Source organism: Stegodyphus dumicola, chromosome 1, assembly GCF_044657685.1.
Source record: "Stegodyphus dumicola isolate Sdum_Otavi_A_Nest chromosome 1, ASM4465768v1".
NCBI lineage: Eukaryota > Metazoa > Arthropoda > Arachnida > Araneae > Eresidae > Stegodyphus > Stegodyphus dumicola.
This window is the reverse complement of record NC_140768.1, coordinates 137,108,106-137,127,377: the sequence shown is the minus strand read 5'-3', so window position 1 is coordinate 137,127,377 and position 19,272 is coordinate 137,108,106. Positions and strand designations below refer to the sequence as shown.

General features: G+C 31.8%; 1 long non-coding RNA gene across 1 annotated transcript in view; it reads right to left on the bottom strand.

Annotated features, from left to right (window-relative positions):
• The window catches only part of LOC118182967 (uncharacterized), a 29,894-nt gene extending 12,544 nt beyond the window's left edge, over positions 1–17,350 (bottom strand). Inside the window, exons 1-2 of the long non-coding RNA XR_015042316.1 lie at positions 17,191–17,350; positions 16,107–16,192 (exon numbers count right to left, since the gene is read on the bottom strand). This is a non-coding gene — a long non-coding RNA (uncharacterized LOC118182967). The remainder of the gene's footprint in view (positions 1–16,106; positions 16,193–17,190) is intronic.
• Positions 17,351–19,272: the final 1,922 nt, after the last annotated feature.

Below are 19,272 nucleotides of genomic sequence, written 5' to 3'. Positions count from 1 at the left end.
AATGTAGAGTATGTGTGCAATGTAAAGTAATTACTGTGTAAAATTAGATTTTTTTCCTGTACTGCTCCAACAACTGGAAAGTTGAACGATACGATCAAGTTTAAATTCGATTGAAGAGTGCAAAAAATGGGTAAAGGAAATCAGCGTAAATGCAGATGCTCCAGTGGATAGCACGAGCTTCAAACCAAATGCTATTGCAAGATTGCTTTCAGGTATGTATATATTTTCCCATTTCAGTAAATTTGATATGTTATATGTGCAATATGTGATATATTGTATTTTAACACATATACAGTTCATTAACATTTCCTAAATTTCTATATAATGTAGCATTAAGAAAGATGTTTTAAGAAATAATTTGTTTCCTTACTGTTTTAATTTTTTCGAAAAGAAACATCATTTTCGAGAAACTTCAAGAAGAAAGTTATTAGTATGTACCGCGTAATTTTATTACAGCTAAAACTGATGCAAGGTACTTGAGTCTTTTATTTCCAAATGTGTTGAAATGTTTTGGTTGAAGTTAATATAATATAAAATAATGTAATGAGCTCGTAATGTAATGAATTGTGGTATAACTGTAAAGAATTGGTAAAAATAAAATATAATTAGTTCACATTTACTTAACTCCTTATATTATCAAATATCTATTGAATAGAAAAACCTGTTGAAATATTAAATGTAACATGTTCTATTTTTAAAAGGCAGATGATTGTACAGCATGTAGGAATTGATGATGATTTTTAATAATCCTAAAGTAATAGTAAAGTCAACAATAAAGTATATTTTGATGTATGTAATTTTCATCAATGATTACATAACATTGCACTTTAATGTAAAGTATGCTTGGCTTGTTTTCATGTGTGCTATATATTATTGCAAATTAGTTCTTCATAAAATTGTACATTTCTGCAGTGAAAAAGTATGTATGTGATCATGCAAGTTGTAGGAAAACATGTACGTCTACTGCACATGTACCAGGAAGACAAGATAACAATTATGGCTGTCAATCATCATTTGCTGACTGTATCTGTCAAGCTGACTACACAAACTATAGTAGACAAAGATAAGTTGTAGAAAGTGTGTTTCAGAGTTGAATATATGAATTAAAGTTAGTAGGATAATTATTCTTAACTAAATAGTAAAATTTAAATAAAATAAAAATAAAACCCCTTATTTCATTTTTTATAAATTCTCTTATTATTATGATGTGATTTCACAACCATTGACCCTCTCCTATTGTTAAATAATTCATTCAGCACTGAACAACATATTATTTTATTGGTATAAAAAATGATATATTTTGTGTGTATGACCAAGTTATGATCTAAGATTTTTCAATACAGTCAAAAGTCGTTAATTCGGACACCCATAATTCGGAATGATCTATAATCCGGACCTCAAAACTAAAACCTTTCTGCGCATGCGCCGCGTTGACACATGCGCATAGGCGTTTACGCGTGCGCGTAAGACCTTTTATGACTGCGCATATGAGTGTGCGCAAGTGCAGAATACGTTTTCGCGTGCGCGTTTTATATATAATGGATATATAAGCTAAAATTATCTAATTATCTATTTCAGTTAATGTTGATGATTGCATTGTTCCTTAATTTTCGAATTGGATCCGGCTTATTATTTTTTGCATGACTGTAAGAGCAATTTTATAAAAGTAAGCTTAAACTTTCGATTATATCAAATAGAATTTCCGATATATGTTTGTTAATATGTAAAGGATCTAAAGCGAAATTATGTTTTGAAATCAGAAATATGTTTATCAATTTCACGCTGCTCGGCGGGGGGAACGCCGCGGCGGGCGCGTAATGAATTGGAAGTTGATCTGTCAGCACTATCCTTATCTTCAGCGCAGATGTTTTTATTTTATTTGGCTTATAAATTCCTTACCAAATGCTTTTCTTTTTGCAAATTTTGATACCCTTTAGATCATAATTGTTCTTTATTTCATAAATTACGGTTTCATATTTTTAATTTTAGAATTTCTGCATGCCATCTTACGAGATTTAAACTGATGATCTATAATCCGGAGTCGCCGAAGTCCCGACGAGTCTGGATTAACGACTTTTGACTGTATATATAATGATTATCAGGTCTGCACAGAAATTTTTAATCGAAAATTCTTGTGTATAGATTTAGTTGATATTTCGTATCTTGTGTACAGATTTAGTTGATATTTTGCAAGACACGGCAATATTTCAGACTTTTATTCTAAAAGACAAATCAAGAGTCAAGTCTTTAATCCGGACTCGTCGGGACTTCGGCGATTCCGGATTATCGGTTTTTCCGGATTATAGATCATCAATTTAAATCTGGTAAGATGGCATGCAGAAATTATAAAATTAAAAATATGAAACAGTAATGTCTGAAATAAAGAGCAATTATGATCTAAAAGGTATCAAAACTTACAGAAAAAACATTAATATTTATTTGTTTACTTTATTAAACATTTCTTTCAACACGCGCATGCGTAAAACATACATTACGCATAGTCGAAATTAGAAAATTGCAACCAGAAAACTATTTGATCTGTATTCGTGATATTTATAATGCCGATGAATTTGATTTAAATCATATCAAAGACGGAGTACATCGAGATGAAATACTACATTTAGTAAGGAATTATAAGCCGAATAAAATAAAAACATCTGCTGCCCTGAAGATGAGCATAGTGCTGACAGATCAACTTCCAGTTCATTGCTTGCCGCAACGTCATCCCCCCCCCCCGCAGAGCAGCGTAAAATTGATAAAAAGATTTCGGAACGGTTAGAGAAACAAAGGATATGCCTTTATCCATTTTTTGCAGCAATTCCACTTTCTGTTTGATGGACATCGAAACATGCTTTCGCTTTATAGATCCTTTGGCGGCTCCAGAATCGGAAATTCTTTTTGACATAATCGAAAGTTCAAGCTTACTTTTATAAAATTGCTCTAACAGTCTTCACAAAATAATAAGCCGGATCCAATTAGAAGATTAAGGAACAACGCAATCTGCAACATTAACTGAAATAGATAATTAGATACTTTTAGCTTAGCTTCTGTTATACATTAAACCCATTAAACATATTATGCGCGCGAGTAAACGCATATGCGCATTCGTAAAGGTATGCGTTTACGCATGCGCAGAAAGTTTGTAGCTTTGAGGTCCGGATTATGGACGTCTGAATTAAAGACTTTTGACTGTAATTTTCATACGTGTATATGTAATATTTTGGCAGGCACAGGAATGACCAAAGCTTGACAATATAACTACATCATAGGCCGGGCATTATTATGGCTGAATAGAAGGTTGCAAAATGACGACAAAGAAGGATTTAGCTTTTTAGATCCCACATCTTTATTCAATTCTCTCAGCAGATCATTTTGCCTTTAGATGAAATTCTCAAAATTATATATTCAATATTGATTTAAACTAAGTAAGATTAAATTTAGACTTTACGTCATATCTGCTTTAACAAAGGAAAGAACAAGATGGGAGGAGCAGGTGCAAGGTGTTGTAGCAGCGGTAGAAGAGAGCAGTCTGACGAAAAATGGCACGTATTCAGTATGTGTACTAGCGGTTATATAATATGGCAGAATGTTCTCGAAAGTACTGGTCTAGGATAAGATCCTGAAACTGCGGTAAGTTAATTATAGGTTGTATGCTCGCGCAGAGCAAAGCCTCTGTATTTTCTATATTTTACATGTATGTAATACATATTCTTTGTGTCTTGGTGAATACATTCTACCTCGCTGGCAGGTAACAGAAATTGACGAAAAGATTGATGAACATTTAATAATTTTAATGAGATTATCTAGGAAAGTAAAATAGTTTAAAACATATTAAATGTGGTTTTCCAGAATGTTTCCTACCATAGTTTTTAATCTCAGACTAAATGATACACTTTATCTGGAAGTTCATATTCTTGTGTCATAAAGTATGCTTTATTGTAATTAGTCTTAGATTGTAAAGTTAAATTTATGAAAATATGATGAGTTAAAAATATATTTCAGATATTAAACTAGATTTTAATTATATGCAATTTTCAAATTTTAAAGATCTTGCTTCATGTAATTATTTTTAATGTTTTTATTAAATTCTTAATTAATGCTATTATGCATGCATTAGAAAGTGAAATGAAATAATACTTAGAGATATCATTTGGCTGCATTCTGTTGTTTCTCAGTTAAACTATTCTGCATTCAAAAAATTACTTAATGATTCTCACGAATACCAGCTCAAACAGTTCCAAAGTATTTCTGCAAAATATCCGTAATTACTTAAGAATTGTATCTTTTTGATAATATTTTCTTAACCCTTTACAAGTTACTGCCAAAATTATTTTGTAAATCAGAAATCTTCGAGGGGATTACTGTGTCTCGCATAGTTACCCTGGTGCCACACTATAACACTGAAATTGATAGATGTATAATTGAATGTTTAATCAAAAATGTCTAATTCCTCTTTTATGATATTTCAAGAATTGATACTACTGAAACAAGAAATATTGGTACATTAACATTTTCTTAATATTCATTGTGTATTTGTTATGATGCATGTATTAATGTCATTACAAGTTAGCATTTGGTAATGTTTGTTTCAACAATTTAGGGTTTGATGAAGTGCCACAGAGATTATCGCTTAAAGAATGCGTGCAGGCCAACCACCAACACGATATATTAAAAGAGCAATGAAAATGAAGATTTAACTATAAAGAAAAATCTGACTAATATTATTACTCAATAACACTTAATTGTTTCATATTATTGTAAATTTATGTGAGTTTTCTTGTATTCTGTTTATTTTGCAGCTTATGTTATTGTAAATTCATGTATGTTTTCATTCTTGCTCTGTCATGCATTTCATACAATAATCGTTTGTTCTGCATATTAATTATATGTGTATATATTACATCATTGAATCACTGTATTTGAATTTTAATAATCCTTTTTACCATTCAGTAGTACTTTTCCATAAAACCCTGAACATTCTAAACATCCCATATCACTAATCCTCAATTTTAAATAATACTCGAGTTTACTTAATTCATGTATTAATAACAAATTTGAAAAATAATACAATAGTGACATATTTTAAGGTAAAACAAATACTGCTCAATTGGACATTTTAAAATATTTTTCCTTTTAATAGAGGAACATTTTTTAAGGATTTAAATATTAGTATTTGAATATTGTATTAATATATGATTAATTTGTATATGAATATATTGTGTGTAATGAATAAGTAAGGCAGTGAATAAATTTTGAACAATAATTTCATATGAGGAAATATGATCTGCCTGGGTTAAAAAATTAATCTTTAAATGCTATTTATGAGATTATATGGCTGAAATCTGTAGCCCAAAAGCAGTTAAAGCAACCCCCCCCAAAAAAAAGACATTTTAAATAGTTTCTTCCAAAACTTGAAATATTTAAACATTACACGACCCTAAATTTCTAGTGAATTTAAAATACTCATTTCATTCACTTCAGCTACTGGCCATTAGATGAAATTTTCCTATATTATTAAAATGTTCCTCATCATTTTGCAAGGTGAAGACCACAAATATTCTGCCCTCATAACTAATGATGATATAATAAGCATGAAGTAGACTTCAGTGTAAAGAATATGGAACTACATATTTTGCTCTTTGTTTATTAATTAGCTCACTTTGAAAAAAATCATATCATATAGTAAGTAGTATTCATAATTTTTCTCATTTTCTTAATATTTCATTGAAGTATTTAAATATTAATTTAATTAGCAATACCTAATAATGTCGAATGCATATATTATTATACAGAATGGAATTCTGACCATAACACTCGGGCAAAGTGATATACATGTTAATTTTTCAACAAGTTTCTGCATTATGCTTTTTACTCTCTACACAGTGTTTAATTTTTAATTATTATTTTTTATTATTTGTAGGACCTTAGGTCCTACAAATAATAAAATATAATAGTAATACCAGAAAGTGTGACTTTCTTATATTATCCAACAGGAGACCTATGTTTACATCTTGTATTCTGAATTTACAGTTTTCTTTTGTAGATGACAGACACCATATATTCAAAAGAAATTAACATGCTGCTGGATATATGCATGTGTTTTTCATATTTACAGCTGTTGCATGTGATGTTACATAATCGGGTAAAAAATGAAAGAATTAAGTTTATTGACACCAAAACAAATGCATACTTCGATATAAAGGCTGCATTAAAATGAAAATGGCTAAATTAAAATAGTGAATTGAGGTTGTAGAGTTCTCATTCATTTTTATTAACCAGCTATTTTATGATAATTAGCTTTTCTTTCTTTCTTTCCATTTTCCTGCCAGAATGCTAATTTTGAGTGTATTCGAATGAGGTAGAAAGCAGTAGTATTGAAAGGAAGAGGTTTTAGATGGGAGAATCTATTTGAATATCATACTACAATATTAAGTCTGAGATAATTTGTGCAGTTTCTTTCTGTGTAGCCTTCGGACTAACTAAAATTTACTTAGTTGAATTAATTTCGTTACTTTTGATTTACGCCATAAATGCTGGCTGATTCTGTATGAACATGCTGTGCACTCTGTTAATTTGTTTGAGTCTATAAAAGGGTTTTTTAACACATATTTCAAACCTCTGTTGTAATTTCCAAAACATAACGAGAAGTCGCTTAAGTTTTCCAGAGTTCTCACACAGTATACATTACCAAAGTGGGTGAAACTCGTATAAGGTGTAAGAAAGACCAAAAGGAGATTTATTAAATCAAGAAAACTAATCGGTGGAAAGGGCATTTAATCTTAATAATGAAAAATCAAATTTTACACCAAATATTCAAACTTTTGTAAATGTTTTATATTTAATTAGCAAGAGTTAAAAATAAAAATTACCTTTATATTCATAACATAGGTTACATTCTGTTAATTTCCCATAAATAAACATAACGAATACATTGACAAAATCATTGTACTAAGCTATTTTGGTAAAATAAAATCTACTATTTCCATTGTACTTCCAATTTAATTTGTTTTCATGAAATTCTTTTATTAAACATTAACTTATACTTGATAATCAATCTTCAAGTTCGAAAATAAGTTAACTGTAATTACATTTGTTTTATGATCAAATATTTTAATTTGGCATTTGAGCATTTCTTTTTCTGTTTGACATCTCTGCTCTGTTAAGGTTATAACCAGTTAAATTGTTACTGTGTCTCTGAAAAATCAACAGTATTCTTAAACACCATTTTAAAAATATTTCTGTGTGTAGTATTTTATCAGTAGAATTTTTTCTAAATAAATAAGAGCTTCATAGCCGAGCGGTCACCCCTCACTACTTCGCTACTCATAGCATTCAGGGTTCGATCCTCAGCAGAACCTTAAACCGCAAAGGACTTGTATATATCGCACCACGTGACCTGCAAACAATTTTAATTTCACCTCCAGTGACCATATGGATAATATTACTCTCCTCACCACTTCGCTACGTTCACCACACTTGATATACTCATTTTCTCTTATGCAACAATTTCACTTTCATCCTCACAATTGCGGTAACCTCTACTACGTTTGTCCTGCTTATTAAACTCCAAGACGCTTATTACTTCCACCATCAATAGATGGTGACACACTCGCCTTCCTCCTGTTCTTAAAGATGTTAACATGCTCTTTTTTTAAGGAAAATTTATGCGTACCAAGACTGCCCCAGTAGGGGAAATAATGTAGGAGTAAAGACCCTCGAGTCAAAGACTCGTCAAGACCGAAATTCATGGAAATTCTAAATAAATACAGAAGTTGTCTTGAAAGAGAAACAGTATTCGTAATGTCTAGTCAATTATGATATATTAACAGCTATCATAACTTTGCATGTATGTTGTATGTGTTTCAAAATATTCTAAGATCTATAAATCGACATCAATCACTTTTTAAATGTAACTTTTAATATGTACAATATTTACAGATCATAGATCAAACATGGTGGTTCAGTTGACAAATAAATGTATATGCTTTCATAATCGAAAATCGAAATCAAATAGGAACCGAAGAGTTCCTAATCAAATAGTGTGCGAACCATCAGACATCCATCTATCGAACTGCCGGTGGAGAGTCTATGGAAATTCAGAAGGCACGTCGCATCGCGTTAACACGCAACGCTAGCGCCATCTATCAATTAATCAAAATAATTTCCACACACTCCCCACCTGAACTCTGTCAAGAGTTCACATCAACCTAACAGCAATCAAATTTATACCAATAAGTATTTTAACATATAATTATAAAACAATTGATAAGTATATTAAATGAATAGAAAATATATTCAAATTATAATCACTATACTAAATTCTAAAAATTAAGAGAAAAGGTATGTTATCATCAAATACAATTTGACACTACTTTAGTAAATCTAAACTATTCTTAATCTAAGCATATGAAATTAAACTAGTAAAATAAACAATTGCATAAAAAACATATTCAATCTTATTCATATTATTAAACAATAAAAAAAATGTTTTTAAAGTTCCAAAGGATATAATAATTAAACTGGTCGTTTTATTATTGTTCCATCAGCAGTTTTTAGTTCACAAGAACGAACTTTGTTGTCACGACCACGAAAAATGTTTATCACTCTACCACAATTCCACAAAAGTTTGCACTTATTGTTGCCTTCAATTAATACAAGATCATCAACTTTTAGATCATCATAAACGTTAGGATTTTTTAATTGATGAGCAGTCCAAAGATCCATCAAATATTGTTTTTTCCATTTAGTCCACAATTGCCTAACCATTAAATCTTGATAAATCTTTCTTTTAGTCAGAGAGAACTTGGTAGAGCCATCTTTAACAATGGAATTAAAGTTGATAGGTAATGTAGAATCTTTGTTTCCAAAGATCAAAAAATTGACTGGCTTCAGTGGCAATGGTTCCTTGTGGTCATTGTACACATATGTCAAAGGACGAGAATTCAAAACAGCTTCCACTTGTGCTAAAACTGTTGACAGTTCTTCAAACGTTAGTAAAGCTTTACCGAGAATTTTTCGTAAGCACTCTTTCACTGATTTTACTAATCTCTCGTAGAAGCCTCCCCACCAAGCCCCTCGTTCTATTATAAACTTCCAACTGATTCTTTCATTCGACAGAAAATCTTGGAATTTCTCATTCGACAATAGTTTAGAGAAATATTCGAGTTCTTTTTTTCCCTTTTTAAAAGTTTTTGCGTTGTCCGAATAAATTACTCGACAATTGCCTCTCCTAGATGTGAATCTTTTGAATGCCATCAAGAAAGAATCTGTAGAGAGATTCGGTACAAGTTCCAGATGTATGGCTCTAGTGATAGCGCATGTAAATAATGTTACATAGGCTTTTTGACTTCCTTCGATGTTTTTTACGTAAATCAGTCCAGCAAAATCTATGCCAGATACGTAGAATGGTGGTGTCTCATTGATTCTGTCTTCTGGAAGTTGAGAAGTGGTCTGGTCAGCAGACTTCAATGAATATCTTTTACAAATAAGACACTTGTTTATTATTTTCTTGATAAACTGACGTCCTTTTGGAATCCAAAAGCGACTTCGAATTTCAGCTAAGATCGTTGCTACTCCTCCATGCATCATTTTAACATGTGCACTTTCTACTATCAAATTTGTTAGCCAGGAGTCTCTTGACCGGAATTGCCGGATGTTTTTCATCATGTGACAAACTAGAATGTTCTAATCTTCCACCCGCTCTAAGTATCCCGTTCTGGTCTAAAAATGGGTTAAAAAGATATAAGGATGATTTCTTTTCGACTTTATTCGCTCTCTTCAGAGACTCGATTTCTTTGGAATAAAAACGTTCTTGTTCAGATCGAATCCAATAATTTTCGGCATCTACTATTTCTTCAGTCGTTAATGGACCTGTCAAATGGTTTGTTTTCCTAATTTTACCAATGAATCGTTTCATCCAACCAGTTATTCTCAACAATTTTCTTAAATTACTATATTTTGAGATGTCTATTACCCTTTCTTCAACTGCCGTGCATACAAATTCATAAATATCATTAATATTTTTGCGGTATTCTAATTCTTCTTCAGTGACAGGTTTCTCTTCATTCTGTCAAGGCCACAACTCAGACGACATTCTAAGCCATTCTGGTCCTTGAAACCAGATAGGATTGTTTTTCAAATCTGGAAGTTTAGCTCCTCTCGAAGCCAAATCAGCGGGATTACATTTACCGGGGCAATAATGCCAATTTTCTGGGGATGTTAAATTTTGTATTTCCTGAATACGATTTTTAACGAAAAGCTTAAATTTCTTTGCACAGTCTTTTATCCAGAAAAGTGTGATTTTCGAATCAGTCCAGAAAAAACAAAAAAGTTGTAACTTCAAAATTTTAGTGATGCTAGTGCCTAATTTGGCTGATAAAAGAGCTCCCATTAGTTCCAACCTAGGTAAGGTGAGTGGTTTTAACGGCGCTACTCTAGTCTTTGAAGCAACAAAAACCATAAATATTTGTTCATTGCTAGAAATTATACGCAGATACGCTACTGTACCATACGCCTTTTTACTAGCGTCAGAAAAACAATGCAGTTCAATTCGTTCCACATCACTATTACCGATTGCAGAAAAATAATATCGTGGAATACCGATTTCGCACAAATTGGAAACTTCTTTGCACCATGTTTTCCATACAGAACATAAATTTTCTGGTAGTTCATCATCCCAATCTAAAGCAAGTGTCCAAATTTGCTGCAATAAGATTTTGACTCTAAGTACAAACGGTGATAATAGACCTATAGGATCAAAAATTCGTCCTATTGCTTGTAGGAGAAAACGATTAGTATTAACTTGTTTTGATAGAAATGTTATCAAATTTTTTACATCAAAGTAATTTATGTCACTTTGGTTGTCCCAAGCGACTCCTAACACTTTCAATGGAGGATTTCTAGCTTCCGAAACATGAGGAGATTCCTCGGATTCAGTGCCTTCTTTAATCCATAATTCGCGCAGTTCTTGAGAATTGGTGTGCCATTTATGTAGAATCATACTAGCATCTCTAAAAATGCTGACGCATTCTAAACTGGTATTGAAAGCAAGTTCAACGTTTTGGTGTCCTCCAATGATGTCATCTACATAAATCTGATCATTTAGAAATTCGCAAGTGGCAGGGTAGGTTTTCTCATATTGTTTCAAATGGTGTTTAATGGTTGCAGCCAGTAAAAATGGACTGCTGCTATTTACGCCAAATAACACACGTGTGAACCGATAAGTTATAAAATTTTGTGGATCATCAAATGGGTTTTTAGTAAACAGAAAACGCGTTACATCTCTGTCCTTCTCATCTACTTCTATCTGAAGAAAAGCCTGCTTTATGTCACTTGTAAATGCTACAGGATGAAGCCTGAAGGCCAACAGAAGTTCAAGAATGTCAGGATACAAATTTGGACCAATATGCAAGCAGTCATTTAACGAGATTTCACCAGGTCCATGTGAAGACGCGTCGAATACGATACGTAGTTTACTAGTAGTTCGATCACTACGAACGATTTCTCTGTGAGGCAAATAAAATGTGATTTGAGATTCACTATCAACAATGTCTGGAACTGGTTCAATGATGTTTTGTTGTAAATAATCTTGTAGAACTGTTTGATACGAATAAAAGAGTTCAGGGTTATTCTGAAATTGCTTTACAAGTTTCTCAAATCGTTTTAGCGCAATCGCTTTATTGTCATGTAACTCATATTTTCTATCAGACTTCCATGGCAGCCTAACCTTGTAACGAGAATTTCTGTATAAAATTTCCGTTTCGAAATTTTCCATTATGGTATTGTCTAATAGGTCGGATAATTCATTTTCAGGTTTTATACCTAAACTTTCAAGCTCCCAAAATTTCTTTATCTGATCAGATATTATATCTTCCTCAACTAAGATATTAAAGGCTGTGGACGTGTGTGTTGTACCTTTAGTGTAACCTAGCAGAGACCAACCGAATAACGTTTCAGCAGCTACTAAATGTTTGTTTAAACGCTTAAGTTTTCCAGTTACTACATCATAATAATGATCAGCTCCTATCACAAGAGTAATTTTTTCTTTGCAATCCCAAGAGTCTGCGAGTTGTAAACCTTCTAACTGTTTGCCTAAAATGTGTCTATCCAGATTAGGAGGTGGTAAATCAGAACTTGAAATTTGTTCAGTCACGAGAGCTTCAATTTCGATTTTCAAATTCGGTGTTTCCTTGTTCTGTAATTTTATCTTAACAACGTCAAATGTTTTTCTAATGGGTGTTTTATTTCCAAACGTAAATACCGAAAGAGTCTCTGTTCGAATAACAGGAAGCTTCAATTTATCCGCGATTTCTTTTCTTAGGAAGGAACGCATACTACCTGAATCCAGTAGAGCTCTAATTAAAACCGACTGCGTAGTTGTTCGAAGTGTTACGCAACAAGTTTGAAGTGAAATAGTTTTAATTTTGCTGCGTGAGAATGCTGAAAGAACATGCGAATCTTCTATACTTTTATTTTTTTCATTTCGTTCTTTCTCAGCGCGAAAGCATATTGAACGGTTATGTCGACCTTTGCACTTGGAGCAGACGAGATCGCTTCGACACTGCTTTAGGCGGTGGTTTAATTTCAGGCAAAGGTAACAACGGGAATGTTTACGTAATAAATTTCTCTTCTCATCAACTGTCAGTGATTCACAGTCTTCAGTAACATGTTTGGATGTATTACAAAACAGACAGCAATTAGTATTTTTGTTTTCTTTAACCGGCGCCAAGAGCTGGTAAGTGGAATGAACGATACTCCCCTTCCCACCCTTCTCTTTATAAACACAGGAAGTGCTTTCTGATTTATGAGTGGAGAGCAAAAGATGGCTTCTCTCGCGACTTTCCAATTCTAAACGAACAAAGTGCAATAATTCGTCAACATTAAAAAAGGATGACGAATCCGTTTTACGATTGAATTCTAAGGTTATATCAGACGGCAGAGTTTTCATTATGGCTGGAATCAACATATAACTGTATTTATCCGGTGTGACTTCTAATGATTTCAAGCTGCGTATTTGAGTTTAGATAGTGTCACAAAGTTTGCGAAGTTTTACAGTGTCACTGGATTTTGTTACTGGGGTAAGATTCAGGAGTTTTTGCATGTGTGAGTTTATAATTATATCTTTTCTGCCAAACCTGTTTTTAAGTATTTCGACAACTTCATCGTAATTTGGTTCCGAAATGCAAAAGCCTTCTATCGCGTTTGCGGCGTTGCCGCATAAGTACGATTTTAAATAATTAAATTTTTCAATCTTTGTTAAAGATTCATTATCATGGATTGCTACCTTCAAAGAGTTCCAAAAACTTGTCCACTGGGTGTAATCTCCATAGAATTTAGCGATGGTTAATTTTGGCAGACACGTACATTTATTGCTTTCGATTTTAGAATTAGTTTCGTTAAGAGAGTTTTCATTATCCGAATTTGTTACTTTATTCAATTCTTTCAATTTTTTATTTGCTCTGAATTGCCATAACTGAATTTTCTCTTCGTATTCGATACAAGATAGAATTTCTGCTTCAAACTCTTCTGCCTCTGATTTCCAGTCACGCTCTATCTGAACATCTAACTCACTCAGAGCTTTTGATTTCATGATTAATTGATCTAAATTTTCTTCTAATGTACACGTATCAATTTCTTCTTTATTCAACTCCGATTCGATTTTTTTTAGAACCTTGGACATGGTGGTCCTGATAACTTTGCGTTTCGATTTTAATTTAACAACAGACTCTTCCGCCATAGTTACTCTACAAATCAGAAAGTTTAGCCTTACCTTTTTTGCAGACTTCGCACACTTGCAACGTGCTAAATCCAATTCCTGACGGCCTAATGCACCAGCTGTTTCAAACTATTCTAAGATCTATAAATCGACATCAATCACTTTTTAAATGTAACTTTTAATATGTACAATATTTACAGATCATAGATCAAACATGGTGGTTCAGTTGACAAATAAATGTATATGCTTTCATAATCGAAAATCGAAATCAAATAGGAACCGAAGAGTTCCTAATCAAATAGTGTGCGAACCATCAGACATCCATCTATCGAACTGCAGGTGGAGAGTCTATGGAAATTCAGAAGGCACGTCGCATCGCGTTAACACGCAACGCTAGCGCCATCTATCAATTAATCAAAATAATTTCCACAGTATGCATTATATATATATATATATGCATAAAGATCCAATTTTGGCAATAAGTAGAGCTGTTACAAAATAATCACTAAGTCTAATGGAACGTACTCGTCACACATACTGGGGGGGAATCAAATTTATGTACGTATTTGCCAGTCTTAAAGAATTTTTGGGGGGAATTACAAATGTACCAATTTCTTATTAATATAAAATCATTTGTTAATATTAAAGAAAAATTTATTTCTTAACTTACTAAGCCAGCTAAATCATAGATAGAAATATGTGTTTCTGCAAATATTCAGAACTTCCGGAACTACGAATACATTCACAGTTACAAAATATGTAAAATATTGTGAAATATATTTCTTTTAAATGCTTGGAATATTCGGAAAAATATCTAAATTCAAAGAAATGGTAAAATATGTTTCACTTGCAGATTCTTTGTTATTTATTTGATTATATCACCATTAATAACAATGTTCACCCCCCAGAATAAAAAATATATTGTTTATGTACTGAAGACTTGGTTTGTTTCCCTTGACAAGTCAATTAATCTATCATCAATGACAACAGCTACCTTTTAAATACTTTTAATTTTGGCAATTAAAATGTAAATCTAATGAGAATGCATTAGCGAAGTAAAGCACAGGGCACAGCTTTAGTATTACAGTCAAAAGTCGTTAATCCGGACTCGTCGGGACTTCGGTGATTCGTGAAATAATCGTATTCCTCAGCATCATCAGCCACATCAAACATATCACTAACTCCCACACCTACACTGTCAAATTTATATGTTTCCGGTTGAAATTCGTCACAGTATCTTCAATGAAAACTTACATTATCCTGGTCACTACTATCACTAGATTCGATTACATTTTTCGTCTATGTTGCTATTTCCTATATTTTCCTCGCCACTTTCAAAATTGTTAGATAATAAGCTTCCAGTAGTACTAGTACCATTGCTATCTTTGTCATTATTATCTTTAACTGCAAATCTTACCTGTTTGTTTGCAGACGTTGATGGTTGATCCATGATAGTTATATAAAACCACTATTCCTGAAGAACAAAAACACACACACAATCTTGATGCAGCAACCTTGTTAGAACATACAAAATCTTGAAAATTTACTATTGGGGTTTACATAGCCCAGCCCCACTTACACAAGGTGCCGATGGATATAAACCAACCAAACTTATTTCAAAAGAATAAAAATGCACATAAATCTCAGAGCAGCAACCTTATTATAGTTCAACGGCCTCATCCGTGACCCTGAGCGCAAGCCCGCACGTGCCATTCGGATCAAATTATTCTCAAAATAAGGTTGAAGGATTGAGACTTTTCTTTGAGCATATAAATTCTCTCTCCGGAGAAACGACTTTCACACGACCTTTCATGTCACAGCAAGTAATAACTTAAGTTTTGGACGAGTCTGTGTTTTGGCAGAATGCAGCCAACGTTGTGTTTGATACGGAAGAACTCTAGAACTGTTACAAAATGTATTATTGGACAGAGCCCAGCCATACTTATGTGAGATGTTGATGGACATAAACCACTGGATGCCCTGACAGGATTCCATTTTTTATATTGCTGATGATGCAAAAATGCAAAGAGATAGAATGTTTACATTGTATTATTTATTAAAAATAATCAGAAAGCAAAACAAAATTGATGATTTTTTGGTTACGATCATATAATTAGTTATATATTATGTTATAATTAGCCCTTTTTTTAGTCAAATTGGTATTTATAAATATGAATAATAAATTATTGTTGTTTTATAATCACTTATTAATGACAAAATGTCACACAACCGGTTTAAAACTGTAAACGTTTATATATGATTGCTGGAATGTGCGGCAGACTAGATAAATTGCTTATATATGACCACCATAGTTAAAGGGTTAAATGGAAAATTTATATTTGTAAAACAAACAAACATATAATGTTTTTAGAATCTAAACAACATAACTTACATGATGAATACTCCTTAAATGTCTTCCTAAATTTGATTTTGATGAAAATGCCTTTTCACAGAACTGGCATGTATGAGGAGCCATACCTAAAGTAAAACAGGTAGAAATGACAAAACATGTTAACAAAAAACAGAAGTTACAAGTCCATAAATGCAAAACTATAATTTAAGACAACAGGAGACATAAATCTCTATTTATAACTGGTATTCAACACATTAAATTGAAAAATGAAATAAAAACTATCAAAACTTAAAGCCCTGCACACAAACATAATATTCATGACTCATAAAATATCTATTAAATATGTAAAAAAAAAAAATTCTAAGAATGAACAAATTCAAAAAATACATTTAAAAAAGAGAGATCAGGAAATTTCTAAAAATATTAATAAGGTATTTCATATTTAATCTCCCTATACACTATTTTCATAACGTGCCCATTAAAGTAATAAAAAAAAGCAACAAAGATAAAAAATATATTTTAGTATATATATATATTATATATACAGTGCATGGACTTTAAATCTAATAGTAAATTATTTGTACACTTAATTCTTTTAGAGGGCCAATGAATTCAAAATCAGATATATATTTTTAATGGATAAATTTATCCCAAAATGTATAATTTCACAATTTTAATACTTCTAATATAAAAAATTAAAGACAATTTTTCATATATAAAAATAAAATAGTTTGATTATAAATAATTACTGATCTAAATGCAACTTAAATCCAATAATTTGCAGATGTAATCCTCATTCATAAATTTTATCAAACACATCCTTAAATTAAAATATTAAACATCTGAAATTTATCTAAATTAACCAATTTAGGTTCATAATCACTGAGCATACATCAAAAGACCCAAGCATACATCAACAGATATATTGACACAATAAAGTGTGTATTTAAAAATTAAATGAGCTTACATAAAACAAAATTCATCTACCTAGATTTACAACTATCAGAAAACAGCTACAATTGTTGACGAAAAACAGTGTACAGATTTATTCTTTATCAACCTTAGGTCGAAAACTATTGCGAACATCAATAAAAAGAAATTGAAAGCAAATGCATAAATTTACCATAAACAGAAGAAATTAAGTAAACGTACTGCCTTTTTCAATAAAATGTGTTGAGATAATCTTCCCTTCAATTACTCCTGGAAGATTTCACAGATAGCCCAGGGGGGGCCCAAGAGCGATGCGCAGTGCAGGGAGAAAGTTATGCCACATACGCATGACGTCATGTGGGTGACATCGTTAGTTCTTGGCGTTTGTTTACTTTCGTTGCATCAACAGTTTGATTTGATTTGTGTTGTTAATTTGCTATTATACCTAGGCGGAAGTGGCAAATTGTGCTATAGCGTTGTGTCAGAATTATACACGTTAATACGTTTTTTGGCGGAAAACACTCTTTACAACCAGATAAAATAACTATTCTTTAATGAATTTATGTAGTTTTCATACATAACTGTGATGTAATTTTACATTTATTTTTCATTTTACTGCTATTTTACATTTAAATTGAAAAATTTTTCATTTTAAATCATTTTTTATCATAATCTTCATTTTGTGTATGAGACTTACATCGTAGTGAGATATTTAAACTCATGTCATGTTTACCAATACTGAGTACCTGAATGATTAGTTAATAAATTCGCGTATCCAACTTCAGTCTGGGTTAAGCTTTGCGAACTAAGTAAACTGATACATGCATCACCGTGAGGAAAGAACAATTTCTCGACCTCGCTATGATGCAAACATCGAATGAGTGAGTGACATATTTCTTTCAGTGTTATTTAACTGATGCATACAGGTATGTGTGATGTAATTTAATTGATATAACTTACACATGCTTGAACCTGAAGGAAAACAAATCTGTGTATAATGCTAGAATAAAAATAGCGAAAGAGTAAGTAAGATATTCTGTTCAGTGTTATTTAACTGCTGCATAAGTTTTAATTTTAATTCCATATAACTTGTTTTTAATTATAAGAGAAAGAAAAATAATTCAATATTGAACACATATTTCGAGTATAACAAAAGTATTTTAAGAAACAACCTTATAAAAATACATTAGTAATTAAAAATATTTAATTTGTGTACAGTCTGAATTTAAATTAAGATGTGGTGGTGTATTTAATTATGGCAAAGCACACTAGGGCTATCTGCGTAATAGGTGTTATGCCTTTGTGGAGGACTTTCTCAGGGAAACTGGCTCGTATACACGTTACACATGAGGAAAACCACGAAAACGCCCATGCAGCCAGCCCGTTCGCGGGATTCGGACCGAACTACCAGTGTTCAGCGACTTTACCGCTCGGCCGCTGGTGGGCCGAAACTAAGATGTAGGGCAAGTTTATTATTATTATTATTGTGCGTATATGTGTAAGAAAATGTATTTTTATTGTTCTATTTTTAATGTATGGAAGGAAGAATAGGATGCCAATATCGAAGATTATTTACTAAAGCAAATAATCACGTCAGGATAAATGTTATATAGAAATCTTGGGAGTGTAAAGGATTATAAGAGTACTTTTAGATTATACTGAAAATATATGCACTTCTGCTAAAATCTGAAGTGAATCAGTATGAAGTGACTTTTCACTTTAAAAAGAATGTGATAAGTATACTATTTAAAAGTATAATGACGGATATTAAGAAATTTGTAGAATTTTATGGTATTTAAATATGAATTTGTTAAGTCAAATCTTTTTATGTATATTTTTGCTTGAGATATGTAATTTAAACTGAAAATCACGATCATATATTTCTCATGGAATGTCAAAGTTCATTTGTATTAAAAAAAAGTGCATGAGCAATGAAAATAAACAGAATAATACTTTTTGATTATGTTTTTACGTCTTAGCACTTATGCCATCATGTGTTCTGTTCAACAAGATTTATTTAGTGCAAAGAATACTACGAAAAAATATTCAAAAATACCTTGTTTTGCAATATTTATTTCCCTTAATTAACTTAAATATCGTTTTTCATTTTCTAATGCTTTCCTTTACGAAAAGAATTTAATGTTTACAATTATTTTCAGCATTCGTACGAATTCTGTGCATAAAATAAACATTTTCTTTAACAAAATACTTAATCGGAAAGTATATACCCGGTATTTCCGGTGTATCTACCACATATAAAATGATCATTTTGCTT